Source organism: Pan troglodytes, chromosome 21 (genome assembly GCF_028858775.2).
Source record: "Pan troglodytes isolate AG18354 chromosome 21, NHGRI_mPanTro3-v2.0_pri, whole genome shotgun sequence".
Taxonomy (NCBI): domain Eukaryota; kingdom Metazoa; phylum Chordata; class Mammalia; order Primates; family Hominidae; genus Pan; species Pan troglodytes.
Window position 1 is genome coordinate 6,445,172 of NC_072419.2, and position 15,682 is coordinate 6,460,853.

The 15,682-nt window shown below is 43.3% G+C and overlaps 1 pseudogene; it reads left to right on the plus strand.

Moving 5' to 3' along the window:
• The window catches only part of LOC134807016 (tubulin beta-8 chain-like), a 54,163-nt pseudogene extending 38,696 nt beyond the window's left edge, over positions 1–15,467 (plus strand).
• The last annotated feature ends 215 nt before the right edge of the window (positions 15,468–15,682 follow it).

The following is a 15,682-nucleotide window of genomic DNA, read 5'->3' on the forward strand; positions in this document are numbered from 1 at the left end:
TAGCCTTTTAATCCAGTAAACAAGGCAATACATATTATTTTCAAATTCCAGAGACAAATATTTTAAATATTGAAGTTTAAGACCTAAAAATGTGTCCTGTAACTCTGGGGGAGGGGGTTTCATTTGCTCCACCTGCAGTGAGGTCTGTTAACCCATCTCAAGTTTGACTCCTGACTTAATTCCTAACAGGGGAAGCTGCTGTCCTGTAACTCTGGAGAAGGGGGTTTCATTTGCTCCACCTGCAGTGAGGTCTGTTAGCCCATCTCAGGTTTGACTCCTCACTTAATTCCTAACAGGGGAAGCTGCTGTCCTGTAACTCTGGAGAAGGGGGTTTCATTTGCTCCACCTGCAGTGAGGTCTGTTAGCCCATCTCAGGTTTGACTCCTCACTTAATTCCTAACAGGGGAAGCTGCTGTCCTGTAACTCTGGGGGAGGGGGTTTCATTTGCTCCACCTGCAGCGAGGTCAGCCCATCTCAGGTTTGACTCCTGACTTAATTTCTAACAGGGGAAGCTGCTGTCCTGTAACTCTGGAGGAGGGGGTTTCATTTGCTCCACCTGCAGCGAGGTTAGCCAGTCTCAGTTTTGACTCCTGACTTAATTTCTAACAGGGGAAGCTGCTGTCCTGTAACTCCGGGGGAGGGGGTTTCATTTGCTCCACCTGCAGGGCGAATGGTGCTCTCACCTCACACGTGACACTTGGTCCTTTCTGCATTATGGTGGAGACCACGGATGACCGTATACCTGGCCATCGAGTGACTGGCTGTACTGTCTTACAGGTCAGTGTGGGGCCAGAAAAAACTGGGCCAAGGGGCACTACACAGAAGGCGCGGAGCTCATGGAGTCAGTGATGGTCGTTGTCAGAAAGGAGGCTGAGAGCTGTAACTGCCTGCAGGGTTTCCAGCTGACCCACTCCCTGGGTCGGGGGACTGCGTCTGGGGTGGGTACCCTTCTCATTAGTAAGATCCGGGAGGAGTACCCAGACAGGATCATAAGCACATTCAGCGTCCTGCCCTCCCCCAAGGTATCAGACACCGTGGTGGAGCCCTACAACACCACCCTCTCAGTCCACCAGCTCATAGAAAACGTGGATGAGACCTTTTGCATAGATAACGAAGCGCTATATGACATATGTTCCAGGACCCTAAAACTGCCCACACCCACCTATGGTGACCTGAACCACCTGGTGTCTGCTACCATGAGTGGGGTCACCACGTGCCTGCGCTTCCCAGGCCAGCTGAACGCTGACCTGCGGAAGCTGGCCATGAACATGGCCCCATTTCCCCAGCTACATTTCTTCATGCCCGGGTTTGAACCACTGACCAGCCGGGGCAGCCAGCAGTACCGGGCCTTAACCGTGGCTGAGCTTACCCAGCAGATGTTTGATGCTAAGAACATGATGGCTGCCTGTGACCCCCGTCACGGCCGCTAGCTAACGGCGGCTGCCATTTTCAGGGGTCGCATGCCCATGAGGGAGGTGGATGAACAAATATTCAACATTCAAAATGAGAACAGCAGCTACTTTGCTGACTGGCTCCCCAACAACTTAAAAACTGCCGTCTGTGACATCCCACCCCGGGGGCCATAGATTAGGTCCAGGGGGCCATAGATGGCGGTTGCTGGGCCTGTGTGCTCGGGGCAGTCTCTCCAAAGGCACAGATGGGGTTTCTGAACAGGACCTGGGGAGACAGGCAGGTGCTCACAAGTGCTGCTTCCCCCAACTGGCAACCAGTGAGGAAAAACGCCCGAGTGGAGGTCTGACCTGCCCCACTCTGGAAGGCTGATGCTCTCTGGAAAGGTGGGTGATGTGCAGTGTCTGCTGTCTCCCTGTCCCCCACTCCAAAACTTCAGGGAAAAGATAATCCAAGATTGTCAGGATGAGCCTGGTGAGGGTGGCACCTTTGGGGATAGGCCCTTCAGCCTGGCAGAGTCTCCTCCCCAGGCTTCTTGGGGAGCCGGGACTGCAAAGCCTGCTTTGGGGAAGCTGTCAAATAAGAGGTGTGTGTGTGAGCTGGGTGCTGGGCAACAAGCACGGACAGTGTTCTTCTCCCTGGCTCTTGTAGAACTTGTCCATGGCCTGTGTGATGACCTCTTGGTAATTCCCACCCTACCCCCATCACACAGATAAGATGAAACCAGCATAGCCTGGGTGTGGGCAGATGTACAGGGTCTACTCCAGGTCCCCTGGGAATGCCCACCTGCCTCCGACATGTCCGGGAAAGCAGGTGAGGCCCCTTCTTGTTCTCTGAATGTTGTCAGTGGTCTATTGCAGCCAAATGGGAACAGGCAGGCAGGAGAGTGTCTCATCTTGAAAGAAGTGGCTCCTGGAAGCAGCTGGGAGGTGGGAGAGGTTCCCCATACTCCCCCCATACTCTCCCCACACTCCCCCATACTACCCCACACTCCCCCACACTCCCCCACACTCGCCCACACTCGCCCACACTCGCCCACACTCGCCCACACTCGCCCACACTCGCCCACACTCCCCCATACTCCCCCATACTGTTCTCAGGTTAGGAAAAGGGGCCTCTGTGACAGCCCCACTCAGTGGCTCTCACTGTCTGAGGGGTGTCCTTGCCCAACCCAGGTGCGCACCCATCTGAGATGGCCTTGCATGGACCTGGTTGGGAAGGTTCAGCTACAGCAACCACTGGAACCTGCCCACACCTAGTGTCTCCACTCACATGTGGGGCTAGATGTTCCTCCCTCCCATGGTGGCACAGCCAGTGGCAGAGGGGGCAAGTCACCACTGCAGTTCCCGCTTGAGTCTGAGGGGGGGTCAGGCTTAGTGCCCATGTATTTCCCAATTACCTGGTTCCATCTGGGGGCTTCATGGACAGGAGTGGTGCTTTTCCAGGCCTCTTTTCCATATGCCAGCTACAGGCCCAGGTTTCCAAGTTTCTGGAGCCCCTCTTCCAGCCTGGCAAGCATGGCGTGTTGTAGGGGAAGGACATCAAGCCTACAGGCAGCAGAACCTGTCTGGGTATGTTCTCTACCCCTGGAGGCCCCTGGTTGTTTACCTCTTTGGGTGAGAGTCGGCTTAGGATCTCAACATTCTTGTGGGACTTCAGAATTGTACCGACAGGGGCCCAGGAAGGAGCAGAGGCTGGGGCAGGCAGCTAACCAGTGTAGTGGGGGTTGTAGGGCTCAGTTTGGTCTTGCAGGGAATTCAGGGAGGCTTGGATTTGCTGAAGCTCTAGATGAGCTTGGGCTTGGATATGGAAATGGCATGGAGCCAGGGCCCTTCTGCACACTGGGGTCTGAGTAGTTGCACCCTGGTGCATCCATAGGTGTTCCCCACCTGGAGCACAGCTGTGGATAGAAGCCGGGAGAGCTGTGGAGGGAAGAGGAGGAGGAGGGAGTCTCAGGGCAGCCCCAGCTGCCAGGCAGGGCCTCTGCAAGTGAGATGCAGATCCAGCCTGTTGGCCACTTAGCACCTGCTTGGCCACCTGCAGATTACCTGACCTCTGCTCACCTGTAAATGGGGGTTGTAGCAGCACTTACCTTCTGGGACTCCTGCAGCTTGAAGGGGCAGCACACACCACATGCTGAGAAGGCGCCTAACTCAGGCAAGGTTCTCCAACAGCACCACATCAGATTAACATCCAACCTGTACAGGACATCAAATCTCCCCATCCCTCATTCCAATGGAAGAAAAGGGAGTCTCTGTCCTAGGGGAGCAAGCACAGGCCTATCTATGCAGTTGGCAGTTGGCACTTGGCCCAGGTTGGGGAAAGGCCCTTGGATACATGCTGGTTTCACCAACCATCTGTGGGTTGGGTTTGGCCTGGACCAATGTACCCCAGGAGGCCGGTAGCCTCCTGCATGGGACAGGACTGGGAGGTGTGTGGGAGGGCTGAGCTTTGGGGGAAGCCATTATTTGGCCTCATGGGCAGTGGTGCAGGTGGTTGTTGGTGGCTCAGTTTTGCAGGGCCTGGGTGATCACCCAAGGAGTGAAAATTGCCTTTTTATGAGAAATTGCCAAAACTGATGCAAGCTCATCAGTTGAAAAGGTGAGTAATGCTGACAGTTGGCTTCACCTGCCCCTTCCCCACAAGTAACTGGTGTTCAGAGGTGGATTCTGTTCCTTCCCAGCCTTTTCCCTTTGCATGTAGCTGTGTGCATGTACTTTTGTGTGTACACACACGTTCCCTGGAGGGGTTACTTTTATTTTTTTATTTGGGGGGATAACTAGTGAGGCAGCCTGATACTTGCTGATCTTGTCTTTTAAGTGTGGAGTCCTCTATGGAGTGGGCATCAGGTACTTACTAGCTGGCCTCTGCCCGCTGTTTGGCTGCCTCAGTTTCTGCCCTTCACAGACATGCTGGCCACCTGGTGTGGCATTCAGTGGCCTTGTTTGCAGCTAGTGTGATCAGACAAGTGGATCAGGTACATTATAAACTCAGAAAGCACACGACATGCAGAGGGAAAGGATAAATGACCATGAGGGTACTGCTCTGCTGAAGTCCACATCACATGACTGAGATGACAAACATTTTTTCGCCTAACATTTGGGCCCTGAGAAATGGCATCTATGTTTTACTTTTTATTTATAACAGAGTTAGAAGAAATACTACCAGGCTTTCTTTTCCATTTTCCCCAACTCCCACTTTACCCCCTCAAGTTTACCTACCTCAGAAAGAGGAGCTTACCTGGTTAACGAGAGCCTGAAATTATTTGAGCCAGGTCACTGTGTAAAGGTCAGACTGCTTCTGTCTCCTTGTGCATCACTTGCTCAGCTCAGATATTTCATAGCTCCCTGTATACAGGTAGCTGTGTTACTCTCCTAGCCTGCTTTATTGGTTTGATATATGCCTGGGAGCATGTGAGAGCACTTAAGGTCTAGGCTCATGGGAGGACTGTTCTGCCGACCCCAGCTCATCTCTCCAGCTCAGCCTGCATGCATGCCTTCCTCCAACTGATTCCACAGTAGGGGATGGGAGGTCTCACACTGATCTCGTTTATGTGACTTTTTCCACCTCTGCTTTCTCAGACAGCCCTTGCTGTGGGACTTGTAAGGAGATTTGTGAAGTCAGTATCTACTTTTCTTGTGTGGGTGTTTATAAATTATTCCCCTGGAGGGGAATAAATGTTAGAGGTACTCCAAACCCCTAACATATAAACATCTAAGCCTGGCCCTTTTTTGGTGGTAAAATATATATAACATAAAACTTACCATTTTAACCACGTTTAAAGGTACAGTTCCATGGCATCCAATATATTCAGTGTTGTCCAACCATCGAATTTATCCATATCTACAACTTCTTTATCATCCTAAAATGAAACACCAAACCCATGAAGAAGTCACTGAATAGAAGACTGATGTATTTGACTCCATAAAAATTAAAACTTTGTATGAGAGAAAAATGCCTCAAAGTCAAAAGTCAACAGGCTGGGGAAATAGATCTGCAATATACATGACACACAAAAAGCTAATTTGGGATATATATATACACACACACATATATATACATATGGATATATGTAAATATCCATTTTTAACACCATTTAAAAAATACCATCCTTTCCCCATTGAATAGTGTTGACTCCCTTGTTAAAAATCATGACCGTGTTTTTCGGTTCTTTATTTCTATCGCATTGGTCTTTATGTCTGTCTCTATGCTGGTAAAACATTGTTTCGGGTACTGAAGCCTTACAGTAACTATGAAACCAGGAGGTGTTAGTCCTCTGACTTTGTTAGTTTTTAAGATTGATTTGGCTACTTAGGATTTTTTTAGATTTCATCTGAATTTTAGAATAGGTTTTTCTATTTTTGAATATATTGGAATTTTTATAGTGATTTTATTGAATCTGTAGATCGCTATAGATAACAATGGCATCTTGACAAGGTTTTATCTTCCAGTCCATAAACACATGATGTCTTTTCATTTATTTGTGTCATCTTTAATACTTTTCTGCCATGTTTATAGTTTTTGCTGTACAGGTTAAGTGGGTTTCTAAGTATTTTATTCTTTTGATGCTATCATACATGATACTGTTGTCTTGATTTCTTCTTCAAATAGTTTATTGTTATTGTAGAAATACAACTGATTTCTGTGTATTGATTTTGTATCCTGCAGCTTTGCTGAATTTTATTTATTGTATCTGACAGTTTATTTCACAGAAACTAAAAGATTTTTAATATATAAGGTTATGTCATCTGCAAACAGATAATGTTACTTTTTTAAAAATTGGAATATCCTTTATTCTTTTACTCACCTTATTGTTTTAACTAACTAGAACCTTCAGTACTACATTAAATAGAAGTAGTAAAAGCAGGCACCCTTGTTTTTGCTCTGAGGGTAAAAGCTTTCAGTCTTTCACCATGTTAGCTGTGTTTTTTGTTGTTGTTTTTTGGGGGTTTTTTTGTATAACATTATGTTAAGGTGTTTTCTTTCTTTTTATAGTTTATTAAGTACATTTTATCATGAATGTGGGTTAAATTTTGACAAATGCTTTTTCTTTAAGATGATCACATGAGGTTTTTTCCTTCATTATGTTAATGTGATATTACACTGATTTTCATGTGTTAGAACATACTTTTATTTCAGGAGTCAGTTATACTCATTCATAGTGTATAATCCTTTTAATGTACTGCTAAATTTGAATTGCTGGTATTTTGTTAAGGATTTTTGCATGAACATTTGTAAGGGATGTTTGTTTGTAGTTTTCTTATGGTGCCTTTGTCTGGCTTGGTGTCAGGGTAATACTGGCCTCATATAATAAGTTAGAAAATGTTACCTCCTTTTCAACGTTTTGAAAAAGTTTGAGAAAAACTGGGTTAATTCTGCTTTAAACGTTGGGTAGAATTCAACAGTGTAGCCATCCGGTCCAGGCTTTTCTTTGTTGCTGGGTTTTTTATTACTGATGCAATCTTCCTGCTGAATCTCCTTGCTCGATAGGTTTATTCAACTTTTCTGATTCAGTCTTAGTAGGTTTTTTGTTTCTAGGAATTTGTTCATTTTATTTAGGTTATTCAATTTTTTTAGTGTATAGTTCCTTATGGTACTCTCCTACATCCTTTTTTTACTCCAAAAGTTTGTTAGTTATGTACCCATTTTATTTTTGAGTTTGGTAATTTGAGTATTCCCTTTTTTTCTTAGTCAATCTAGATAAAATTTTGTCAGTTTTTATCTTTTTCAGAGAACAAACTGGGTTTTGTTGGTTTTGGATTTTTTTTCTATTCTCTATTTCACTTATTTCCACTGCTATCTTTATCATTTTTAAAATTTTGCTAGCTTTTATTTGTCCCTCTTTTTCCCTCTGTTTTTAGTTCCTTAGGAGTAAAGTTGTTGATTTGGTATCTTATTTTTTATAATCATTTATAGCTATAAATTTTTCCCTTGTGGTACTGTTTTTGATGTATCTCTTAACTTTTGGTATTTCATATTTTTAATTTGTCTCTAGATATTTTCTATTTTCTCTTGTGATTTCTTCTTTTATCCATCCTTGGGTGTTTAATAACTATATTTTTAGACATAAAATGTGTAACCTACAAAATTTTCTTGATTTGTTACAGTTTTATTCGTTGTAAGTTTTTATTTCAGAATTAAATATGTGTATCAACATTTGTTGTGTTCTCATAAACTTTGTAATACATGGAGATTTCTGGTCCACATATGTAAGTCTCTACATTAATATTATTTTGAAGCATTTAAACTTCTGTTTTAATATTTCAAAGGTCTAAATGAAATTGAGATTTTTGGTTTCTGAGATGAAATCATGGTAGGTGACTGAGAAATGCTTAAAAATTAGCCAAAACTTAAAATTAAGTTAAAGTTTACCTTCAGGATTCAGCCTGAATAAGTCACCCTGTATTGCTGGTAATAAAAAATAAGTCTTTAATGGTATAAAAGCAAACTTCAGAGAATGTTTTCTTTTCCCCAGTTGACATCTAAATTAAAAGCTGGAAAAAATTTTTATGGCCTTATGCATTTTTCACTTTACAATTTCAACTTTTTCTGGTTAAAATTTTTCCAAACAGATTCCTGTGTATTTGAAAGACAAATTTTTTTTAGTTGAAATGCTTAGGCAGTTAAATAAGGCCATGAAACTTTCTTGAACTTGTGGGAATCCATGAGAAAATCTGACATTATGTTCTATTCTCTTGGAAGGTAGAAATATCGTTTGACTTCTGTTTTGCTGACAAGAAATGTGGTCCTGAGCAAGGCTCCCTGGACAATGACCTCACACATGGAAAACGCTGGAGCCCATCTGTTTCCAATCTGCTGTTTTCCAAAAATTAGGGAACTTCAGTTTTCCCTTTGATACTCTCTGTTTCTACCAACCCCAACGCCAGGGCTGTCCTGCTTCTACAAGTGACAATGACAAATATAGGCCTGAAGGAAGATGAGCTGATGGCATTCCCAGCTTACTACCACTCCTTGGGGGCCTTATCTCACATACGTGGATTCAACTCATAGACTCAGCTGGGTGAGGATCTATTGTTCAGCTACATTAGAAGTGACTGCTTAAGACTCTGGTGTGTGGTGAAATGAGGCAGAATTTTCTCAATGCAGTGTTGGCAGAAGTTTCTCCTCATAATTACCATCTTACTATCACTAAATCATAGCTAAAATAAGGAAATTATTCAAGAAGAAATAGAAATGTAATCTTATGAAGACATAAATTTAGAGATTTGTGGAAAGCCCTTCATAATTTTATGGTGTTCTCTTTGAGCTGGGATTATAGTTGACATTTCATTATAATATATTAGCTATTCTAGACTTTATGCATTTATGTAAAGTTTTCTTTGCTGCACTTTAAGTTCTGTGATACATGGGCAGAGCATGCAGGTTTGTTACATAGGTATACACGTGTCATGGTGGTTTGCTGCACCCATCAACCCATCATCTACATTAGGTATTCCTCCTAACACTATTTCTCCCCTAGCCTCTTACCCCACAACAGGCCCCAGTGTGTGATGTTCCCCTCCCTGTGTCCATGTGTTCTCATTGTTCAACTCCCACTTATGAGTGAGAACATGCAGTGTTTGGTTTTCTTTTCTTTTTTTCTTTCTCTCTCTCTTTTCTTTTCTTTTCTTTTCTTTTTTTTTTTTTTTTTTTTTTTTTTTTTTTTTTTTTTTTTGAGACAAACTTTCACTCTTGTTGTCCGGGTTGGAGTGCAATGTCGCGATCTCGGTTCACCGCAACCTCTGCCTCCCGGGTTCAAGCGATTCTCCTGCCTCAGCCTCCCAAGTAGCTAGGATTACAGGCATGTTCCAACGTGCCTGGCTAATTGTTTGTATTTTTAGTAGAGACGGGGTTTCTCCATATTGGTCAGGCTGGTCTCAACTCCCCACCTCAGCCTCCCGAAGATCTGAGACTACAGGTGTGAGCCAATGCTCCTGGCCTGGTTTTCTTTTCTTGTGTTAGTTTGCTGAGAATGATGGTTTCCAGCTTCATCTATGCCCCTGGAAAGGACATAAATGCGTAGTACTCCATGGTGTATATGTGCCACCTTTTCTTTATCCAGTTTATCATTAATGGGCATTTGGGTTGGTTCCAGGTCTTTGCTATTGTGAACAGTGCTGAAATAAACATACAGTGCATGTGTCTTTATAGTATAATAATTTATAATGCTTTGGCTATATACCCCGTATTGGGATTGCTGGGTCAAATTGTATTTCTGGTTCTAGATCCTTGAGGAATTGTCACACTGTCTTCCATAATGACTGAACTAATTTACACTCCTACCAACAGTATGAAAGCATTCCTATTTCTCCACAGCCTCATCAGCATCTGTTGTTTCCTGACTTTTAATAATAGCCATTCTAACTGGCGTGAGATGGTATCTCATTGTGGTTTTGATTTGCATTTATCTAATGACCAGTGACAATGAGCTTTTTTTCATACGTTTGTTGGCCACATAAATGTCTTCTTTTGAGAAGTGTCTGTTTGTTTCCTTTGCCCACTTTTTGATGGGGTTGTTTTTTCTTGTAAATTTGTTTAAGTTCTTTGTAGATTCTGGATATTAGCCCTTTGTCAGACAGATAGATTGCAAAAATGTTCTCCCAATCTGTAGGTTGTCTGTTCACTCTGATGATAGTTTATTTTGCTGTGCAGAAGCTCTTTAGTTTAATTAGATCCCATTCGTTAATTTTGGCTTCTTTTGTTGCCATTGCTTTTGGTGTTTTAGTCATAAAGTCTTTGCCCATGCCTATGTCCTGAATGGTATTGCCTAGGTTTTCTTCTAGGGTTTTTATGGTTTTAGGTCTTATGTTTAAGTCTTTTTTCATCTTCAGTTATTTTTTTGTATAAGGTGTAAGGAAGATGTCCAGTTGCAATTTCTGCATATGGCTAGCCAGTTTTCCCAACATGATTTATTAAATAAGGAATCCTTTCCCCGTTGCTTGTGTTTGTCAGGTTTGTCAAAGATCAGATGGTTGTATGTGTATGCTCTTATTTCAGAGTTCTATATTCTGGTTCATTGGTCTATGTTTCTGTTTTTGTACCAGTACCATGCTGTTTTGGTTACTGTAGCCTTATAGTATATTTTGAAGTTGGGTAGTGTGATGCCTCCAGCTTTGTTATTTTTGCTTAGAATTGTCTTGGCTATTTGGGCTCTTTTTTGGTTCATGAGAATTTTTAAATAGTTTCCTCTAATTCTGTGAAGAATGTCATTGGTAGTTTAATGGGAATACCATAGCATTCTTTTATAAATTACTTTAGGGAGTATGGCTATTTTCATGAATTAATTCTTCCCTATCCATGAGCATGGAATGCTTCTCCATTTGTTTGTGTCCTATCTGATTTCTCTGAGCAGTGGTTTGTAGTCCTCCTTGAAGAGGTTCTTCACTTCTCTTGTTAGCTGCATTCTGATGTATTTTATTCTCTTTGTAGCAATTGTGAATGAATTTCATTCATGATTTGGCTCTCTACTTGCCTGTTGTTGATGTATAGAAATACTAGCAATTTTTGCACATTGGTTTTGTATACTGAGATTCTGTTGATGTGGTTTATCAGCTTAAGAAGCTTTTGGGCTGAGATGATGGGGTTTTCTAGATACAGGATCATGTCATCTGCAAACAAAGATAATTTGACTTCCTCTCTTCCTATTTAAATACCTTTATTTCTTTCTCCTGCCTGATTGCCCTGGCCAGAAATTCCAGCACTATATTGAATAGGAGTGGTAAGAGAGGCCATCCTTGTCTTGTGCCAGTTTTCAAGGGGAATGCTTCCAGCTTTTGCTCATTCAGTATGATATTGGCTGTGGGTTTGTCATTTATGGCTCTTATTATTTTGAGGTGTGATCCTTCAATAGCTATTTTATTGAGGGTTTTTAACACGAAGGGATGTTGAATTTCATTGAAGGCCTTTTCTGCATCTATTGAGATAGTCGTGTTGTTTTATGTTTAGTTCTGTTTATGTGATGAATTACATTTATAGATTTGCCTGTGTTGAACCAACCTTGTATCCCAGGGATGAAGCCATCTTGATCGTGGTGGGTCAAGGTATCCTTAACAGTCTTAAGTTCAGTCTTTTTACATAATCCCACATTTCTTGAAGGTTTCGTTGTTCATTCTTTTTTGTTCTTTTTTCTCTATCCTTTTCTTCCTGTCTTGTATCAGATAGTTTTCAAGCTCTGAGATTCTTTCCTCCACTTGGCCTATTCTGCTAGTGATACTTATGGTTGCATTGTGAAGTTCTCATGTTGTGTTTCTCACCTCCATCAGGTCAGTTATGTTCCTCTCTAAACTGAATATTCTGCTTATCAGCTACTGTGTTCTTTTATGATTTTTAGCTTCTTGCATTAAGTTAGAACATGCCCCTTTAGCTCAGTGAAGTTTGATATTACCCACCTCCTAAAGCCTACTTTTGTCAATTCAGCCATCTCAGCCTTGGGTCAGTTCTGTGCCCTTGCTGGGGAGGTGGTGTTGTCATTTAGAGGAGAAGAGGCATTCTGCCTTTTTGAGTTTTCAGCGTTTTTGTGTTGATGCTTTCTCATCTTTGTGGGCTTATCTACCTTTGATCTTTGACGTTGCTGACCTTTGAATGGGGTTTTTGTGGGGTCTTTTTTGTTGATATTGTTGTTGTTGCTTTCTGTTTGTTCTTAACAGTCAGACCACTCTTTCCTAGGGCTGCTGTGGTTTTCTGGGGGTCCACTCTGGACCCTAGTCACCTCAGTCTCTCCTGCACCTGGAGGTATCACCGGTGAAGGCTGCAAAACAGCAAAGATGGCAGCCTGATCCTTCCTCTGGGAGCGCACCATCCAAGTGGGTACCGACTTGATGTCAGCTGGAACGCTCCTGTAGGAGGTGTCTGGAGACCCTGGTGGGAGGCCTCACCCAGTCAGGGGAAACAAGTTCAGGAACTGCTTAAAGAAGCAGTCTGGCTGCCCTTTGGCAGAGCAGGTGTGCTGTGCTGTGCTGATCCCCAGGAGTCTCCAGAGCCAGCAGGCTGGAAAGGCTCAGCTGGCTGACCTGGGGAGATAGCAGCTAGCCCTCTCCCTGGAGACTTCATCCCAGGGAAAAATCAGAGTTCTGTCCATAGAACTCTGGCTGGAGTTGCTAAAATTCCAATGGGGAGGCCCTGTCCAGTGAGGAGGGATGGATTTTGGTCTCACTTAAAGAAGCAGCCTGGCCACAATCAGGCACAGCAGCTGTGCTGTGTTATGGGGAACTCCTCCTGGACCCTGCTGCCAGCAGGCTAGAGTGGCCAACTCAAACCACAGATATAGCGGCTGCCCTTCCCCCCAGGAACTCGGTCCATCTCTGGCTGTCTCCAGCCTGCTGCCTCTGGCCAGCTGGAATTCCAAGCCAATGGGTTTTGTGAGGTGCTGTGGGAGTGGGGCCTCAGAATGATGTCACTTGGCTCCCTGGATTCAGCCCCCTTCCTAGGTGAATGCACAGATGTATCTCCCACTTTGCTGGAATTCTCGGGGCAGAGGATGCAAAACTCCTGGGTTTCCATGCATGCCCCAGTGAGCCAGCGAGCACTCCGCCGAGACTCCACACAGCTCTGTGCTTCAGACCCAAGGCCATGGCTGAGCTCACCAGGGGACCTCCTGATCTGCAGGTTGCAAAGATCCGTGGGAAAAGCATGGTTTCCCAGGCAGTCACACAATCACTCACCGCCTCCCTTGGCTGCGAGTGGGGGCTCCCTAGCTCCGTGCCACACCTGGATGGGCCATCACCCCACTTGCTTTTCCTCACTCCCTGTGGGCCTAGTGGGCCTAGTCAGTCCCAATGCAAGAACCTGGATACCTCAACTCAAGGTGCAGAATTCACTTGTAGTTTTCATTGCTCTCCATGAGAGCCATGGGCCACAGCTGCTTCTAATCGGCCAGCTTGGCCCCATCTAAAGTATGATTTCTTAATACATGAGATGTTTTAAGTACATGACAATAATGATATTTATCACAAATAATATTTTATCTCAATTTCATATAAAAATTGCTAATAAATCAATTATTTTTTGGTTACCACAAAGCTATCTGGAAATGTAACATCTGCCATTTATAAAATTTCTGTAGAGTTAATAGAACTTTTCTTGAAGGGAGGCCGGCAATATGCATCATGAATTCAAGCACTACCAGTGAAGTTGTGGAGTTTGAAGTGGTACTCACATCTAGTTACTGGGATTATAAATTCATACAAACTTTATCTACTGTTATTCAACAATATATACCAAAATTATCAGTGGAAATACTCTCTGATTCAGCAATTTCATTTCCAGAAATTTACCCTACAGACATACTCATGATGCCTGGAATTATGTATGAATGGGAGAAAGTATTATACCACCTTTTTCATTAACAAAAGTCTGGAAATCACCTTAATGTTTGTCAGTCACATTAATGATTATCACCTTACTGTATATTGAAATTATGGTTATTCATATGATAGCATACTATGCAGCTATTTAAAAAAATAAATTTTAAAAGGATGCTCAAAAATGATGTCCAATGTATGTTACAAAGTAAAAACCCTGGGTGCAGAGCCATGTGTCTGATATGCCTCCATTCCTATAAAATCAGAGTGTGTAGAAATGCATAGAATATCTCTATTAACTGGTAACTGTTACAAAATTCAAAGTTAATGCAGGCAAGACCTTTCTTTTTAATGCTAACACTCCAAGGAACTGCACAACATTTGAGGATTTCCAACACATGCCAATCTACCTTTGAACCTACAGATTTTAGGAAATGAGGCTCTTGAAAAATCAAGCATTAATATTCCTAGCTACAGTTGTTTGGGACATAATTAGAATGATCCATTCTTTGAAAGTTTGTAAAATTTGCTCATACAACCGTCTGGGCCTAGTCCTTCCTTTGTGAAAGATTTTATTTTACTAGAGATTTTATTTTCTTCACATTATAGTACTTCTTAGGTTTTCTATTTCTTCTTGATTCTTGAGTCAATTTTGGTACCACTTTGTACCCCACAGGGTGCTTGGGCTCAGAACACATCAGTCAAAGAAAGAGAGAAGAAAGGAAGGCAGGAAGGCAGGGTGAAAGGAAGGAAGGAAGGAAGAAGGAAGGAGACAAGGAAAGAGAGAGAAGGAAGGAAAGAATGAGAGAAGGAAGGATGGAGGGAGAGAAAGATGGAAAGAGAGAAAGAAGGAAATGAGAGAGAGAAGGAGAGAAGGAAGGAAGGAGGGAGAGAAAGAGGGAAAGGGAAAGAAGGAAAGAAACAAGGAAGCAGGGAGGGAGAGAAAGAGAAAGGGAGAGGAAGGAAGGAGGGAGAGAAAGAGGAAGGGAGAGGAAGGGAGGAGGAAGAGAAAGAGGGAAAGGGAAAGAAGGAAGGAAAGAAACAAGGAAGCAGGGAGGGAGAGAAAGAGGAAGGGAGAGGAAGGAAGGAGGGAGGGAGGGAAAGGAGACAGGGAGGGAGAGAGGGAGGGAGGGAGGAAAAGAAAGAAAGAGAGAAAGGTGAAAGGTGGGGACGGGAAGGGAAGAGGAGCCAGCCACAGGCTACAGGCTGTTTGTTCACTCTTTTACTTGACCCAAGCAGTTCTGCCTTTTAAATATTCCACCTTCTGCCATGAGTTACACTGTTCAATATTCATTTCTGAGAGCATTCAAAGGTCTATGTGTGCCGTGCCAGGATGGACCATGGCTTCAGCTCTCAAACACAACCCTCAGCCAAAATATTCATGACTGTTCCCTCCCATATACTCATCAATCCCCCATGCTATGGTCTGCATGTGTCCCCCAGAGCTCACGTGTTGGAAACTTAATCCTCTATATGACAGTGTTGAGAGGCGGGGCCTAATAAGAGTGATTAGGTTATAAGATTCTGCCCCCATGTATGGATTAATGTCATTATCTCAGGAGTGGGTTAGTTATCTTGGGAGTGGGCTTGTATTAAAAGCATGTTCAGCCCCTTTTGCTCTCTTTCTTTCTCAAACTCTTGCTCTTCTGCCTTCAGCCATGAGATGACACAGCCAGAAGGCCCTCACCAGATGCAGACCCCTCATCCTTGGACTTCCTAGCCTCCAGAACTCTAAGAAATAAATTTCTTTTCTTTATAGATTCCCTAGTCTGTGGTATTCTGTTATAGCAGCACGAAATGGGTTAAGATGCCCCATTACATGGAGAGTGCTGATCCACAGGGTTCAGATCATTGACTTAGGGCTTGGAGTCTTATACAACATCCCTATGGGAGTTGACCTCCATATTCCCTATCTTCCCGGAATCGCAAATGGTGATTTCAGACCAAAATATAGCCCAGATATTTTGCATTTG